The 17952-nt window shown below is 37.9% G+C and overlaps 1 protein-coding gene and 1 pseudogene across 3 annotated transcripts in view; both read left to right on the top strand.

The window, feature by feature from the left end:
- The window catches only part of SYTL5 (synaptotagmin like 5), a 231550-nt gene that overhangs the window by 25307 nt on the left and 188291 nt on the right, over positions 1-17952 (top strand). The window lies entirely within an intron of this gene.
- LOC140710710 (methylsterol monooxygenase 1 pseudogene) lies at positions 16549-17486 on the top strand (annotated as a pseudogene).

The raw sequence follows: 17952 nt of genomic DNA, 5'->3' as shown, positions 1-17952 counted from the left end.
CTTAAAGGGAGTGTGCTGTAGGCTCAAGAATTTGAGAGAGAGCACAAGACAGAGGTCATTAATCTGAGGAGATAAGGGCTTTTCTTCTCAGCAACAGGATGGCATGCTGAGTGGCTAAAGAGGAAGGGGGTCAGTATGAGACCTCTGGGAATGAGTAAAGACCTGTGGGCTCTAGAAAAAAATATCTCAGAACAGGTTTTAAATCTTTCCAAATTAGTGTTTAAATTACCCTCTGTTTACCACAAAGCTTCAACAAAGTATTTTAAATAATAGCCTACTGTTTATTTTGCTTTAGTAAAAGATGAGCAAGGCTGTATCCATGTTTTGCATCAACTATTGTTGAGATAAGTGAAAGTGAGGAAGGCACCATGCAGAGGAAAACAAAAGGGAGGGGCAGTTACAAAATGGGTAGGGGTGGTCTGGGGAGGATTGAAGATGTGATCCTAGCCTGATTTGAGACAAATGGCCACCTTTGGGAAACCTCAGGAGCATTTTAGGAAATTATTTCCTTTTGCTAAATCTAGAGAGAGATCTCAGAAAGCTGGAATGCCAGAGTTGCTTACGTAAAGCACTTTGATGATGATATTATTAGATGACGTTAGGGTTATGACTGAGAGACATGAAAACTGTAACTGATTTGGTTTTCATCCTTCTAAAAAGGAAAAAATATAATAAGAATTCAGAATTCAATCAGGCTGCACAGAGGTTGACTGAAGGAAGTTAGCTGAAAATTAATTGGAATTCAGGGTCGACTTCTAGTTCAGTCAAATGGAGCCATTAACTTTAGAGTAAAACTTGAAACTAACAAAGACCAGTTGCTCTCAAAAAAATAGAGTCTCTTGTTTTCATAGCAAATGTATAAAAGGTAAGGACACCTATTAGGGCCTTACCCTAGTAGATTCTGTGTCCTGACAACCTGGCCTGTCTGCTGAGATGGTAACCCTAGTTTAACTAGTTGGTAATTCCAGTTTGCTTAAGCATTGAGATTGCAATGTTGAGACAGCTGGTTATCCCTATATTTTACTTTTTTTATTTTAATAGAACCCCAGATTTTTAGCTGGGGATATGTGTGCTCAGAATCAAGATTATATTTTCTAGCCTTCTTTATAGCTAAGTTTGACCATATGAATGCGTTTTTGTCAAAGTGATATAAGAAGTGATGTACAACATCCAGAAGCTATCTCCGAAGGGAGAAAAAGCCTATATTTATTCTTTCCCTTTTTTCCCTTCTTTGTGGCTGGACTATAGATAAGATGGCTAGAACTGGAGTAGTCATCATTGACAATGAGGTGACCTATACTAGAGCAACAAGATAGAAGGAGCCTGGGTCCTTGACATGATGAAACTGCTGTACCAATCTGACTGCCTTTCTCTAGACTTTTACATCAGGGGAAATACATTTTTCCTTGGTCAGTTACTTTTGCAGGTGAATCTCATCTTGACTAATTTTGCACAAAACACTCAACTCCCTTGAAATGAAAACATTTTGTCTTAGTTGTTAAGTTTATTTTCTACCCATGGAACATGAAGAACAAATACAGGGACAGTATCAGTTATCTCTCTCTACTATAATGCTGTGTAACAACCACAAAATCTCTGTGATGCAACTCAAATTTCCTCCATGTGTCCCTCATCCTCCAGCAGGATAGGCCAGGTATGGTCTCATGGCAATGATAGAGGCAAAAGAGAACAAGTACTTTTTCAAGCCTCTAGCTGTCTCATGTTTGTTAACATCAACATTTTCCAAAATAAGGCACGTGCCTGGACTCAGAACCAAGGGATAGGAAAATATATTGTCTCTTGATAGGAGGAACTGCAGTCAACTGGCAAACGGCATGGATACAGGAAAGGGTAAAGAATTTATGTCATTATTTCAATCATTCTAACCTTAATACTAATGTTTTAAAATAAGCTTAGAATTAAATTTTGGGATAGATTTTCATAATCATTACAATACTCTATACATTTTGTATGTAATGTTTTTGCAATATCAGAGAGAATTTGGCATGTTAGAGAATATGCAAGACTTAGATTATGATTCCAATTTCAAATGTAAGATTTTGTCATTGATTTTAGTCTTTTGATTGATATTTGGAAAGTGTGAGATAAATTTACTAAGTTGGCAAACAGTACTGAAGGCCTAAAAGAAGTTCAGTTTCACTAGGTCTCAAGTTGAATTTTTAGATTTTCTAGCATTAAGTTTTGTGAAAATACCTCATTTGGTACTCTTCTTAAATGTTAGCCCTTCTAAAAGGCTTTCCCTGACCATTCAATACAAAATGACTATATCACTTTACTTTCTCTTCTATAGAGCATTTATCAGTATCTGGAATGATATCATATATTTATTTATTACCTATTTTACCCACTAAAATATAGTCTCTACAAAGGCAAGCAATTTGTTTTGCTTGCTGCTATATCCAGAACATTTGTAAAGGAGCTTGGCATATAGTAGGTGCTCAAAAATTTGCTGAATGACTGAATAAAACTTTTAGTTTTAGGTCATGCCTTTGAAATACTTAAAGAGAAATTTTAATATAATAAATTTATGAATGTAATTTAATTTTTGTAAATGAATTAACTGAATTATAAACAGGGCTAAAAGTTTAAGGAGTTCAGTCTGGTCAATTTGAGTTGACTGAGTATTAATCAAAGGTTTTCTAGTCAGTGACTGTTAAGATTTAGTGTGTATATAAATAGAATAATAGGATTTGCAAACTGGTCTTAAAGACTTAAAGGAAAGCTAGCTTGTTAAATGTTGCTTCAGTAATTGAATATTATTTTTAAAAGTAAATTTTAAGAATTAATAAAGTAACAATATTGACTATTTCTGAATTAAAAAAAACTGTGCAAGGACTTAAGAATCCTCATGCTGTCCACACGAAGTCTGTATAATACACATATCGAGGGACATGGAGCAGTAAACAGCTGAGTCCCAGAGAAGGAGCAAGGAGACATTATTTACTGGGATTGCTGTCACTGTGGGGAATGATGATGGTGTAACACAGGAAATGTAGGGGTTGGGGTAAAATGGAAGGGGGAGCCATCTTTACTTTAAAGAGATGGGTAAACCTTTTCATGTCTCCAAAACTGAAATTGACTTCTGTCTCTCCAAAAACCCCGTGATGAGTGAAGACATTAGAGTTGAGGAGAGAGAACAAAGGAATATTTAGGAGGAATTATGGTAGCATTCCTTTTACAAATCAATTGAAAAGGGGAACAAATAAACAATTTTCAATGACTTAATGATAAAGGTACCCACTGGGAGTGTTGGAATAGCAGTGATGGCAGTCACAATTACTCTGGTTTCATCAGAGCAGAATCTCCTGTCTCTGGCTTTAATTATCTACCATTTTGGCTATATTGTCACATAACAACCACCTCAAAAACTAGTGGCTAAAAATAATTATTTTATTTTGTTCAAATTTTGTGGGCTAAGAATTTGGGAAAGGCTCAGCGGGACAAATTTCTGGTTCAGATTGTATGAGCTAGAAAAGATGGGACTGCAAGGTTAGCTTCCAAGAAGGATTTTTTTGCCCACATGCCTAGTACCTTAGTGCTCTTTGATCTCTCACTCTCTACATGTTGTATCATTCTTCAGAGCCTCTTGTGTAGCTTGAGATTCTCACAGCATGATGGTCTCAGGGTAGTTGCCCTTCTTAAAGGATGGCTGGCTTCCAAGAGGCAGAAAGTAGGATTTGGCAGGGTAGTTATGGCCTACAAGTAGAATTGGAGTAGCATTACTTCCACTGACTCAGTTGGTCAAAGCACTCACAAAGCCTGCACAGATTTAAAGGAGATGGAGGTATAGACTCCACTTTTTAATGGTGCGGTGTCAATGTCACATTGACTGAAAATGGCAGAGTAAGGACCTCTGAAAATTCACTCCTACATAAAAATAATAAGAACACTGAAAAATGGTCAGAATCAACATTTTCAGAACTCTGGAAATTAATCAAAGGGTTGTGCTAATCTGGGTAGCATTTATTCAAGCACAATGGCTAAAACTCATCAAGAACTGAAAGTTTTCTGGCATTTTAACGTTCCATATTCCCATCTCCCTCTCTTCAGCTCCATGGTAGCCTTAAACACCAATAGCCTACAATCAGTGAAAACCAGCATCCTGACAGCCACCGGAAAGGGTAGAACAGAGTTGAAGCACTTTGCGACATTCCAGAGAATTATCATTATTTGACCTGCCTGTGGTTCCCTGGAAAACATCAACCTCAAGGCTGTCTTTATTTTACCTGACTTGGAGCTTGCTCAGTAGGTAAAGCTTTTTCTTCAGAGAATTCATCAAAAACAACGGAGGCAATTGTTGAAACTTGAAGCTGCCTGAGGTGGTAGATAGATTGCAACTGAGGTAGACAATAAGCTAAACAAAAAACTTAAATGGAATAACTGGGAAATGAAATGTCCATGGGGACTTCAAAAATTGTAACATGTTCCTGGAAATCTGGAGGGCCATGCACATATATAGGGCTCTTTGCATGCTCAAGAAAAACCTGAGAAGTCTCTAACTTTTTATGTCTGACTAACTTCAAGGTGCTATGCAAATAAGAAGTGAAGGCTAAGGTGGAGTTGTAAACTCTGCCTGAGTGTTGAGGGGGTGCCTCAACATGCACTCAGAGACCCTCAACAAAGACTAGGAGACTTATTGGTTTCAGACATGAAGGGAAATCTCAAGCGAATCATTAGCTAACAGAGTAGAAACTTCACTGGCCACACATGACAAGGAATACAGATTTCACCGAATTAGTTTAGAAAAGTCACTAAGCAAACAAGAAACCTTGGGCAAGTAGGAGAAATTGATTTCCAGAGTTACCACATTATTTTATTTTAAATGTCCAGTTTTAAATTACGAGGCAAGCAAAGGAACAAGAAACTATAACGTATCCACAGTGAAAATGAGTCAATAGAAACTATCTTTGAGGAAGCCCAGTTGCTGGGGATACTGACTTGAAATCAGCTATTTTATAAAGAGCTGAAGAACTAAGGAAAAGCATAGAACAAGGTCTTACAAGTACAGAACAACATCAACAAAGAGAGAAAGTATTTAAAAAGAAACTTGCAAGCTGAAAAGTTCAGTAACTGAAATAAAACTTTCAGTCAAGGTGTTCAACAGATTTGGGCAAGCAGAAGAAAGAATCAGTGGACTTGATAATAGACTGATTGAAATAATCTAATCTGAGGAGCAGAAAAAAAAAAAAAAAGAAAGAAAGGAAAACATAGCCTAAGAGACCTGTGGGACACTAGAAGGCATACTAGCATACTCACAATGGGAGTCCTAACAGGAGAAGAGAGAGAAAAGACAGCAGAAATAATATTTCTTTTTTCTTTTCTTTTTCTTTTCTTTTTTTTTTTTTTTTGAGATGGAGTCTAGATCTGTTTCCCAGGCTGGAATGAAGTGGCACGATCTTGGCTCACTGCAACCTCCGCCTCCTGGGTTCAAGTGATTCTCCTGCCTTAGTCTCCCAAGTTGCTGGGACTACAGACACCCACCACCACGCCTTGCTCATTTTTGTATTTTTAGTAGAGATGGGGTTTCACCATGTTGGCCAGGCTGGTCTCAAACTCCTGACCTTAAGTGATCCACCTGCCTTGGCCTCCCTAAGTGCTGGGATTACAGGCGTGAGCCACTGTGCCTGGCCGAATACTTCAAAATAAAATGGCCAAAAACTTCACAAATTCAATAAAAGATATGAATCTACACATTTGAGAATCCCTATGAATTCCAAGTTGGATAAACTCAAAGAGATCCACATTTAGACAAATAATAATCAGACTGTCAACATGAAGAGAAACCCTGAAAGCAGCAATACTATCACAGATCAGGAATCTCCAATAAGACTACCAGCAGGTTTCTTATCAGAAACCATGGAGGACAGAAGGCAGAGTGTTGATATATTTGAAGTGCTAAAAGAAAGAGACTGTCAACTAAGACGCTAAGACTTCTATATCTATCAAAACTATCATTCAAAAATGAAGGAGAATTTAAGGCACTCCGGATAAATAAAAATAAGAGAGAATTTGTCACTAGTAGACCTGTCCAACAGGAAAAATTAGAGAGTCTTTCAGGCTAAAATGAAAGGACACCAAACTGTTACTCAAAACCATGTAAAGAAATAAAGAACCCAGGTAAAGATAACTATATAGTTAAATATCTATAAAGTATAGCATAAATTTATTTTTTAAACTATTTTTTCTCCTCTTTGATTTAAAAGGCAATTTCATAAGGCAATAATTATAAGTCTGTATTGATGGGCATGCAATGTTTAAAGCTTTAATTTTTATGACAATATCTACACAAATAAGGGTGCATAGAATGGAGATAAATTGGAGCAATGTTTTTTTTGTATTTTGTTGTAATTAAATTGGCATTAATCCGAACTAGTTTGTTTTAAGTCAAGCTGTTAATTGTCATGCCAAGGTAACTACTAAGAAAATGACTTAAAAAAATACAGTAAAAGTAATGACAAGAGAATTAAATGGTACACCAGAAAGTATCTTTTTAACACAAAATAAGGCAATAATGGATGACTAGAAGAACAAAAAGGCATAAGGTATATGAAAAATAAATTTCAAAATGGCAGATACAAATCCTGCTTGACCAGTAATAGCATTAAATATAAGTGAATTAAACAGCATAATGGATTTTAAAAAATGACACAACTATATTCTGGCCACAAGAGACATACTTTGGATTCAAAGTTACAAATATGTCGAAAGTTAAAGAATGGAAAAAGATATACCATGCAAATAGTAATCAAAAGAGAGCTGGAGAGGCTATTCTAACATCAGACAAAATAGACTTTAAGACAAAATTGTTGCTAGAGATAAAAGAATACATTTTATAATATAACTGTCAATCCAACTAGAAGATGTGAAAATTATAAACATATATGCACCCAAGAAGAGAATGTCAAAACACATGAAGCAAAAATGGACAGAAAAGCATATGTGATGGGAGTTATTGTTGTGGTCATCTTTAGAAAATATAATCTGCCACAGGCACTAGAAAAATAACACTATGTTTAGTGTTCACATTATCTTGTTCTAGTAACTCTCATTTAGATATCTGTTATAGAAATTAATGGACTGATTATCCCTCAAATCTCAAGATCATTTATTAAGACTTCACATTAGCATCCAAAGGCTGAGGCAGTGGAGAGTTCATATGATACAGCTCATATAATTTTAAAAAGAAAGCATCCTTTTGTCTAGGTTTTTCATCTTTTATATATAAGCCTGTCTTCCCCTAGAGGTCTAGATGTGATGTATTGATAGCCAGCTGTTGAGGACTGTAGGTGATTTACTCACCTCCAAGTTCTAGAGGCAAATTCTTATGGTGAACCAGGAAGCTGAGGCCTCCTTCATTGAACATTTAGAATGCTGTTATTCACCCAACAGTTCATATAGTCCATGTCATACTTAGAAATTGTTCCCACAAGGGGACAGCATATATCAAAATGGGCTAGGTGCAGTGGCTCACGCCTGTAATCCCAACACTTTGGGAGGCAGAGGAGAGCAGATCACCTGAGGTCGGGAGTTCAAGACCAGCCTGACCAACATGGTGAAACCTCGTCTCTACTAAGAAAAAAAAAAAAATACAAAAATTAGCTGGGCGTGGTAGTGAGTGACTGTAATCTCAGGTACTTGGGAGGCTGAGAGAGGAGAATTGCTTGAACCCAGAAGGGGGAGGTTGCAGTAAGCCGAGATCATGCCACTGCACTCCAGCCTGGGCAACAGAGCAAGACTCTGTCTCAAAAAAAAAAAAAAGAAAAGAAAAGAAAAGTACGTTGATAAGTGTGGTAGGTACATTTTCTAGAAATTCTCCCCATGATTCCAGGTCCCAATCCCCAGGACCTGTGAATGTAATTGGGTATGAAATTTGTGATTGAGTCTTGTTACAACTGTGTTACTTCATAACACAGTTGTAAAGGTAAGCTATCAGGGTATCAAGTAGCTTAATCTAAACACATGGGCCCTTAAAGTAGAGAATTTTCTCCAACGGGTGGCAGAAGAGGGCAGACGGGAATGTCAGAGACATTCAAAACACAAGAAGGCTTTGATTCACGACCATTCCTAGCTTTGAAGATGAAGGGGACCACATGAAAACCGTGGATGGCCTCTACAAGCTGAGGGAGGCTGTCAGCTGCCAGCTAGAAAAGGAAGGAGGACCTCAGTCCCACAACTGCAAGAAAATGAATGCTGCCAACAACTTAAATGGACTTTCGGTTGAAGCAGATTCTCCCCCATAGCCTCTTGAAAAGAGCTCAGCCCAGCCAGCACCTTGGTTTCAATCTTTTGAAACTCAGAGCAGAAAATCTAGCCATGTCCACCCGGAATTATGGCCTACACAACTGTGAGGTACTAAACAAGTATTCTTATAAACTGCTCAGTTTATGGTAATTTGTTACACATCCGTGGCAAATTAATACAGTGGATCAACAGAGTACGAATGTGGAACCCCCATTAATTCTTACCTTTCTTCTTCCCATGATCACATGAGTGAGCTACACAGATGTTGTATATAAAGCAAATGTGAAGATGTCTATGACAAGCGATGGGCATTGCAAATTCAGGGATTTCCCCAATACAAACAGAAAGTCTATGGATTTAATGATTGTTGCATATGTGATATGGATTTTATTATCGCTTCAAAACATTATGTTTCATTATGGAAGGGGGTTGGGCTGTAATCCTGGTTGGGGGATATATGAACTAACACAATATTCTTACACAAATGATTGGGGGGAATATGTGAGAAATGAATACATGATATATGGGCACAATTTCAACTTTATTTTTACTGCAGCAGATAATGATACGATGTATTTTCACTGAGCCTGTAGAACTTAAAGGGCTTGTCCAGGGAGATTTTTGAATGTACAGTTTTGGGAATCTTTTCAGAAAATGAATAGAGAAACTTACCTTTGGTTGTCCTTTATTGTTCAATCTTCCCTCATTGAAAATAACCCTGTGTCAGACACTGGCGATAACTATCAAATTGTTAATCATTCTGCAGCCCCACCAAAGTAGAAAATCTTTCTGCTCTCAGATGCTGCATCTCTCTAATAGTAGCAGCCTAATCTTGCACCTTGACATGAATCAACTCATGACTGACTTTAAAATGCTTAAGCAAATGCTTATTTGCATTGAGTTTTCCATTTCTTTATACTATATCCTCGTTGTTCATAAAGTTACATGCTTTAAAACTTTGGTTTGAGTGGAAAAGAAAAAGATACAAGGAGCTGAGGTGGATCCTTAACCCACAAAATAAGAATTTTCCATCTCTGCCATTCATTGTGTCATTTTGTCATATTCTCTCTCTCTGTCTCTCTTTCTCTCTCTCCCCCATCACTCCTTTCCTCCTTCCTTCCCTCTTTGGCCTCCTCCCTTGCCCCTGTTTTAAATATATATTCCTATTCCATTGTAGTGCCAAAATGCTTTAGACTGAGCATAACCCTCACTTGAGCTTTTTCCCTTTTATCAGCTAAGCTTGGAAATTTTCAAAGGTTAGATGTGATTAGTTACTGTGAAATACTAAGACAGACCTTTTGGCAATTGTCCTTTCATCCAAATGAAGGGTTCAACTTTCAAACAGTTCATTTACTAGGTACTGCACCTATTCAAATGAGCCTGCATTAATACAAACATTTTTGAAACAAAGTTGTTGAGATCGTTTGAAAGATGGCCAGGCACGGTGACTCACACCTGTAATCCCAGTACTTTGGGAGGCAGAGGCGGGCAGATCACCTGAGGTCGGGAGTTCGAGACCAGACTGACTCACCATGGAGAAACCACGTCTCTACTAAAAATACCCAAAAAACTAGCCAGGTGTGGTGGCAGGTGCCTGTAGTCTCAGCTATTTAGGAGGCTGAGGCAGGAGAATCGCTTGAACTTGGGAGGCGGAGGTTGCGGTGAGCTGAGATCAAGCCATTGCACTCCAGCCTGGGCAACAAGCAAAACTCCTTCTAAAAAAAAAGAAGAAAAAAAAAAAAAGAAAGAAAGATAACCCATTCCACAAGAAGAAGATCAGTTTCCTTACAAGCAGGTTATTCTCCTAGTCACAAATGTATACATAGGCTTAACTTCTTTTTATATTTTAGCTTTATCTTTATCCTTCCTCTGCTGTGCTGGTGCTGCACAGAAATTATCTAGAGGAAGACCTGTATAGGGCAGGGGCAGGGCCTAGCTTAAGATGAGACCTAGAAAATATTGCTAATAATTACAACAGGAAATGGAAAGGCAGTCTTAGAATATTTTATGTGCTATTCATTGTCATCCTAGGTGCACTGGCTGAGCGCCATCAATTATACACAGTAATGCAATTAGTCAACACACAGAAGCTTGTATTCCAAATGAAAATTTCCTACATCTGAGGCATCTGTGTAAAAGGTAAGATGCACTCTACATTTCCAAAACTGTGTATAAAATTCTATTTACAATGGGTTACAAACTCAATACCCCTAGAGGCAAGGCAGGTAGACAATAAGGAAACAGTGGTAACTATGATAAATTGGGTGTGTCTGCCCTATCTTTTTGTCTTGTTTTGTTTTGAGATGGAGTCTCCCTCTGTTGCCCAGGCTAGAGTGCAGTGGCGTGATCATGGCTCACTGCAACCTCCGCCTCCCAGGTTCAAGTGATTCTCCTGCCTGAGCCTCCTCAAGTAGCTGGGACTACAGGCGTGCGCCTCCATATCCAGCTAATTTTTTTGCATTTTTAGTAGAGATGAGGTTTCACCATGTTGGCCAGGCTGGTCTCAAACTCTTGACCTCAAGTGATCTGCCCGCCTCAGCCTTCCAAAATGCTGGGATTACAGGTGTGAACCACTGCGCCTGGCTGTGTCTGCCCTGTCTTAAGGAGACAGCCATTCTCCAACCTCTGCCTCTTGTTGCCACACAGATTCTGAGACCACTGTTGCCTGATACTGATTCTTGAAAGAGGAAGCGGAAACATGGATTATTTTATTTGAATTCCCCCATATAGAAATGCTTATTCTTTTTTCATACAAATGAAACATAATAGACAAGACAAACAAAACACTCCTATGTGCTGAATTTAGCCACTGGATCATTAATATCAAGGTGACCATTAAAATCAAGGGTTCCCAGTGATCTCGTTTCCCTCATTTGTTCTGTCTCTTTTACTAGGTAGACATGTTTAGTATACAAACAAGTATTTTCAGTTAGGGATAGGTGTATATGTATGTGTGTGTATATATATGTATATATATGTGTGTGTGTATATATATGTGCATATATGTGTGTGTATATATACGTATTTATATATGTGTATGTATATATGTATATAATTTGTGCAAGGATGTTATCTTTTGCATGAAAATCAAGCTAGGTGTATGAAGTGGGCCTGGGAAATTTATTGGAAGTCAGTAATAAATAAATATGACCACTGTGTTTATTTTACTGTCTTCTGATCAAATTTTATGTTGACTCTGGGATCACTTATCTGATATGCTGCAATGGGATATTTCCAGGAGACTTATTTGGAAAACCTGATTAAAACCCAGTAGAGGGTAAATGACAGAGCCCAGTGAAAGAAAACATTCTTGGAGGCAGTTGTATTCACTCTTCATGACTATTTCTGGAAATAAGCTTTAGGGAAGGATGATGCCTAACTAGGGCTTACTATAGAGGGATTTTCCTGTTCCTGCTGGCAATTTATGTGGTTACTATGAATCAGTAGTAGAATTAGATGAATTTGTTGACTGAATCAGTTGGAGTTTCTGTTTGTTTTAAATCAGGCATACAATATATCATGCCCTGCAATGACATTTAAATAGAGATTTAGAATCACTGGATTTTTAAATATAAGTATCATATGGACAAGTAAAATGCAACAACCTCAGGGATTCCCCGCCAGAAAGTCATGCATACTGGATTCATTGCACAGCCATATCTGGGACCAGTTCCCCACCACATTCAGCTTGTGCAGGGACAATCCCAGAAAGAAATGTAAAGTGGCTGATTACAGTTTTGGAGTGTATTTCCTGAGACCCCTTCCCCCTTTCTGACTGTGTAATTCATCATTGATATTAACATAATAATGATGATTGAGGTAATAAAACCTAGATCTTTCTCATATGAAGTTCAGAGACCGTAGCAGAGGCTGCTGGTGCCCTACCATATCCTTTCGGTGTTCACCTGGACATGCAAAAGGCTGCTTGCTACAAAAACCTGCTACGGTTACTCTCTGTCTGAGAGTTTTTTTCCCCTGTGGTCAAAGAGGCAAGCTCTCCTTCTGTCTAGGATAAGGTCCCCAGAAGTAGCCTTTAACCAATGACTGACGGGAAGTTGATGGATAAAAACATCCCAACTTCGTTGACTGTCAAATGATGATTCTCTAAGATGTGATTTTGCATTTCCAGCAAGTTCCTATGTGATGCTTATCCTGCTGGCCAGGGACTACACTGTGAGAACCACTGTACTAAAGACATTGAGCCACATCGAGGACTGAGGCATTTTAGGATTTGATCACATGTTCTTTTCGTAGAATAATTTTCTAAAATCTATTTTTAGTTATGCCTCCTACCCATGGAAGTCAGTTACTTGAAATAACCTGTAGGGAAAAAAACCTTTTCATTTATATTTTATCTTAGCCTTTCCCTTACTGTGATTTTGATGTTCTTTCTGTCAAAGTTAACCGTTTTGGTAGGCTTAAATTACCATTGAAAGTCATTAGTGGTATACATTTTCTAATAATTCAAAAAAATTCTATTGCATTATTTGTGAATCTAAATGGGTTAATGAGTTTTATTCTACAAATAATATTTATAATAATAGGCCTTTCATAAACATAAGCACAAATTCTTTCATTAGTACATTTTTCCTGTATGTCAACATTTTAAATAAAGTACATATGCGAATTTTATGGCATTTTTTTTTCATTTGTGGTCATATATTTCTTTAAGGGAAATAACACATCACTTCAGATTCCTGTTAATTTTACCTGCTGTCATCTCCTACCTAAATGAGTCATGTCAAGTATTACATGCTACTTCTCCTGACAAGTACCTGAAAGTTGGAGCAATTTTCACACACTGTGTCCTATTCTTCTGTCATAGTTCTTTAATGCATTATGGGCAGGAAATGAGTTTGACTGATGAAAAGAGTTAGTGGGAGGATGTTCAAATCAAATGGCACTTACCCTTGCCCTCCACCCCCTTATCTCGCAGAACTCCCCAGAGATGGCTTACGTCGTCCTGGACTGGTTTATGGTATAGCACCATTCTCTGCTAAGCTCTTAAACAGCAGTGCATCTGTTTAATTCCACGTCTTCTCTATCTGTTCTGGGCTCTCCTATCCTCTTCCCCATTGCTGTGCTTCACTTTATTCCTTTTTCAAATAAAACTAACATATGGCTTTTGTGTGTGGCCGATTTCTAAATCCTGGAAATAACAGGGAAGGGAAAAAATGGTGACAACCCAGCCCAGTACCACAAACTTACAACACAATATCATGCCACCATGTTCTCAGTTCTTTAGCTATGCCCAATCACAGAGAATTTCTCCTCAGGCCTCCATATTGCTTATATCTTTGCCTCTTCGTCTTTCTCTCCCCTGCTTTCATCCCATCTTCCCTTCTTGCTGGCCTCCCTCCTGGCCACCTTAGTCTCTCTTACTCTGTTTCATGGTGTAATTTGGCTTTCATTCATTTAAACTTTGAGCAAGGGTCCTCACATTTCTCTATGAACAAGTCAGTCAAGGCCCATCATCAAAGTATTTTTATAAACAAAAGAGCTATCTACCTCAGAGAAGATTTGAATCATTCCCCTAGAGAGGATGAAGTGACTATAGTCAGTATTGTTTTAAGTACCATTTTAAATACCCCCTACATTTGTTGAAGGGAAAACAATAGGGAGGCTTACTACTGAGAGTATTTTTGTGAATTGACCCAGCTCTGGAAAGGAAAACTAAGGTGAATTAGGAAGTGCATTGCTGGCTTACGTTAAAGAAGAAAATGTTTAAGGACTCTTGCTAAAGATGGTAATGAAGGCTTTATTTGGGGAGACTATCGCTATAGGTAGAGGAACCACTGCAATGAGGTCTTGAAATGGGGGAAGGATATTGGGCTGAACTCCAATAAGGACAAGTGGGGATTTACAGCCAAGGAGCAGGGTGAGGGTCAGTGGGTGGAAAATAACTAAAAGGAAACCTCAGGGTAAGGGTGACTCTTACTAGACCAACTCAACATAATTCCTGCTGAAGGCTGGCCAGGGTGATTTGATATCGAGGATGGGGGATGAGAAATTTGATGATACAAAGTGTGGGGGATTTTCAGTAAAGTAACTTAGCCCCATTCTTGCTTATACTTGATTCTACAGGGACAAAGAGGGAAGTCCAAGGTCAGAACTAGGTTAAAGGAGAGAGTCTTTGTTACTTGGAAGTCAGATTCCTCGTTCTAGCTCTGCTTCTGTCTGGCAGTGTGGTCTTTTACAAGCCACTTAATGGCTCCCAACCTGTGTTTCATTTGTAAATCGAAAGAGTTTGTTCTGTTTTTCAAGCTGAAGCATAAGCCTACACATAACAAACAAAAATTCACTAGGACTCCTGTTGAAGCAAGGGAGGAGTCCAGACCCACTCCTTTATTTTTTTCTCTTCCATGGCCTCATGGGCACAGTTCTGAAAACACTAATCTAGATGGTTTTCATAAACAATTGTTCCCTGCTTTTCTGGAGTTTTTTATCAAAATTCAGTTTACTATAAATGCTCCTTATATGTCAAGCAGAAGCCTCTCAGGTGGAAGCCTGAGAAAGGAACTTCCCATGGCCTGACATAGCTGAGAAATTTTGGAGCACAGTCGTTTCATGTTTATTTATGGCCCTAGGCTAAGCTATAACCAAATCTTACTCACCATCCTATGTATTCCTAATATTTAAAAATCTATCACAGGTCTGGTCTATTTTGGAAATGATGTACCTGTTGAAAAAAATTTTTTTTTTTCTGGGAAAAGAGTCTGGGGGGTCATTTTGATTGAGATTTGACATTTGGCAATAACTGATGAGTATGTTTTTTATCTTAAAATGCCTGCGTAATTGATAATATACTTAAAGAAATCTATTACATGAGCAGGCGATTCCATGAAGAAGGCAGAAATCACTCAAACCTCTATAGCAGGAATTTGTGACATACCACAAAACTGCCCCAACCCCTTGGGAACTTGATTTCCATTCACTTGTGGAGATGAGTCCTTTGCACTTGCCAGAGACCCATGCCAAGTGGGCAGTGGGGCAAAAAATGGAGGGTCATTCCATGAATGCAGGCGCAACTGAAAGTAAGTTAACACCTCCACAGGCAATCCTTAGCCAACGGTGAGTAGGAGTAGGTAGATTAATGCCCCAGCCACTCCTACCTTCAATGGTATGATTTTGAAGGGTATTCTGTGCAGTTCTTCACAGTATCCTCAAGGAGACTAAGTCTCATTTTTCTATAGAAGTAGCATACATTTGATTTTCTTTCTTCCTTTCTCCATTTCACTTTCTCCGTCTCTCACTTTTGCATCCTGGGATTACCTCATAAATACTTATCTGCCTCCAATTCCTTGCCTCAGGGTCCACTTTTGGGGGGAACCCAAATTAAACTAACTTCCAATGCTGGTACCACTTCCTATACTAATAATGAAATAGGTGGTAGACTGATTTCAAAGCAAAGCTTTTGCATTCTGCAACTGCTCTTAACTACATATATGTTATTGTTTCAGTACATTATACTGTGTTCTTGAGAATACAATCTGAAGCGAAGCACAGGAATAGGTACAGCAATTCTATTTTTACAAGAATTATAAATTGAGATAACCGTGAATTATATGATTTTAGAATTTACCTTTTTAGCTTTCATGAAGCAAGTTTGTCGAGGGTTTTTAGTTCAGTAAGAAGATAAATATGATGTGGTTTTATTTTTGTCAGTTAACTATCCCCCAACTGTGTCAACATCCCTTTTCCAAAGATTTTATACTAACTTGATGACATCTTAGTCAGATTCCATGACTCTCATCTTACTTTGTATTCCTGGAAATAATCATTTTATTCCCGAAAATTATTTTCTCCTCAGTGGGAAGGGAGGGAATTATCAGTCTCCATGAACACCCCCTAGAAGCCTGGTGACTTTTCCACCTTCTGCACAGTTCTCCAGTCTTTATGGGAAAGCAGGGTGGTGTTGGTTGATGATAAGGGTGGCACTGTCCTGGCACCTTCCAATAAACCTAATCTCTACTGTAGGTGGCTCACTGAAGACTCAATGAACTTAGAGCGTGTCTTCAAATTGCTCCTTAAACTCCCATCTGCATCCTGTTGTGGTATGTTTACTTAATCTTAACAGTAAATGAATTTGTACTTCCTGAGTTCACATCAGCAAGTCTGTTATTAGAAGTCAGTTTGAGTTTTAGAAATTTATTAGGTATGATTTACTCATAGTAAATGAGAGTTGGCTAAAACAGGTGGAATGACAAAATCAGAAGCATCAAAATCATGGCTACAGTCACCTTATGACCATCCAGAATTAGAAGGCTATCTGCAGAGATTTGAGAAATGGCAACAAATGAAAGTGCCAGCATCTTTAGTTCAGCATTTGTAACTGTGGAGTAGGTAGATTCACTTTTACCTGAGAGTCCTCTGCAAGAACCATTTTAAAATGCTTGGAATTATATGTTAATAATTATACAATGTTCTAGATTGCAACATGGGGATCTGCTATCATTCATGAAAGCTTTTATTTCTTGTTCTTTTTGCTTGGATTTCTATTTCAATTTGTACCTTGCATTAAAAAGAATAACATTGAAAAATATAAACCAGAGACATGGGAAAACCAATGGAAATGCTTTGCAGTACTTCTTTTTAATCACTTTTATATCTAGTTGCTTTTATTTGTGGAACCTATCATTTTACAGAGTATTTCAATATTATTTATGGTTGAAAAAGAATGACAAAATGGTATAGGCTTTTGGCAAGGTGCTTTGGCTATACTACAGTCTTTGACACTACTTGGCACTATTTCTAAGCCTGCATAGATTCTTGTACCACAAAAAGAGTATGTAAATAGATTCATAAAATTCATCAGAAGTTTCAAGCTCCATTTGGAATAGAAGTTGAATATGCACATCCTTTGGAAATTCTAATTTTTGGAACTGGATTTTTCATTGAAATCACGCTTTTGTGTGATCATGTAATTAATTCTTCTTTGGACATGGGTGACAATTTATTTGATAGAAACTATTGATGCCCATCGTGGTTATGATATTCCTCTTAAACCTTTAAATCTCATCCTTTTCTATTCTGGTTCTCAGCATCATGATTTACACCACATAAACTTCATCAGAAAGTATGCTTGTACATTTTCATGGTGGAATAGAATTTTTGGAACACACTTTCAGTTTAACGTTTATAGTGAAAATATGAAGAAGTTTGAGAAAAAGCTGAATAAATTTCTCATAAAAACCTTTCTGAAGATATACATTTTCCTGAATTGAAACTAGTAGCTAACATTGCTTCTGGGGAGCAGAAATAAGCATGTGGCTTGGTTGCTGAGTGATAAAAGGAATATTAATAACCTTTAGTTATCTTCCTAGTGGAGACTTTTTCTACTTTACACACAAATTCTGTATATGTAGAAATACACAGATAATAAGTATTTCCTGCAAAACTAGTCCCCTGTTCATCACCTCACTGCCTTTCTCTCTTGCCCCACTTTCCTCTCTCCCTCATTTCCTCCTCTCCTTAAACTTTCCTCTTTCATTCACTGTCCCTTATTTCTCCCTCACTTCTGAGGGGCCAAATTGGCTGTCTTCATATTATAAGGCTCACCCTTTTCTTGATAATCTCTGGTCAATCAGCTTTATTCAGTGATTGCTTTGTGAACATTCCTGTGCATCATAAGACATTTCCTATTTCCATCTGATACGGTTTGGCTCTGTGTCCCTACCAAAATCTCACCTT

The sequence above is a fragment of the Chlorocebus sabaeus genome, chromosome X (assembly GCF_047675955.1).
Source record: "Chlorocebus sabaeus isolate Y175 chromosome X, mChlSab1.0.hap1, whole genome shotgun sequence".
Lineage (NCBI taxonomy): Eukaryota > Metazoa > Chordata > Mammalia > Primates > Cercopithecidae > Chlorocebus > Chlorocebus sabaeus.
This window is presented reverse-complemented; position numbering and strand designations above follow the sequence as displayed.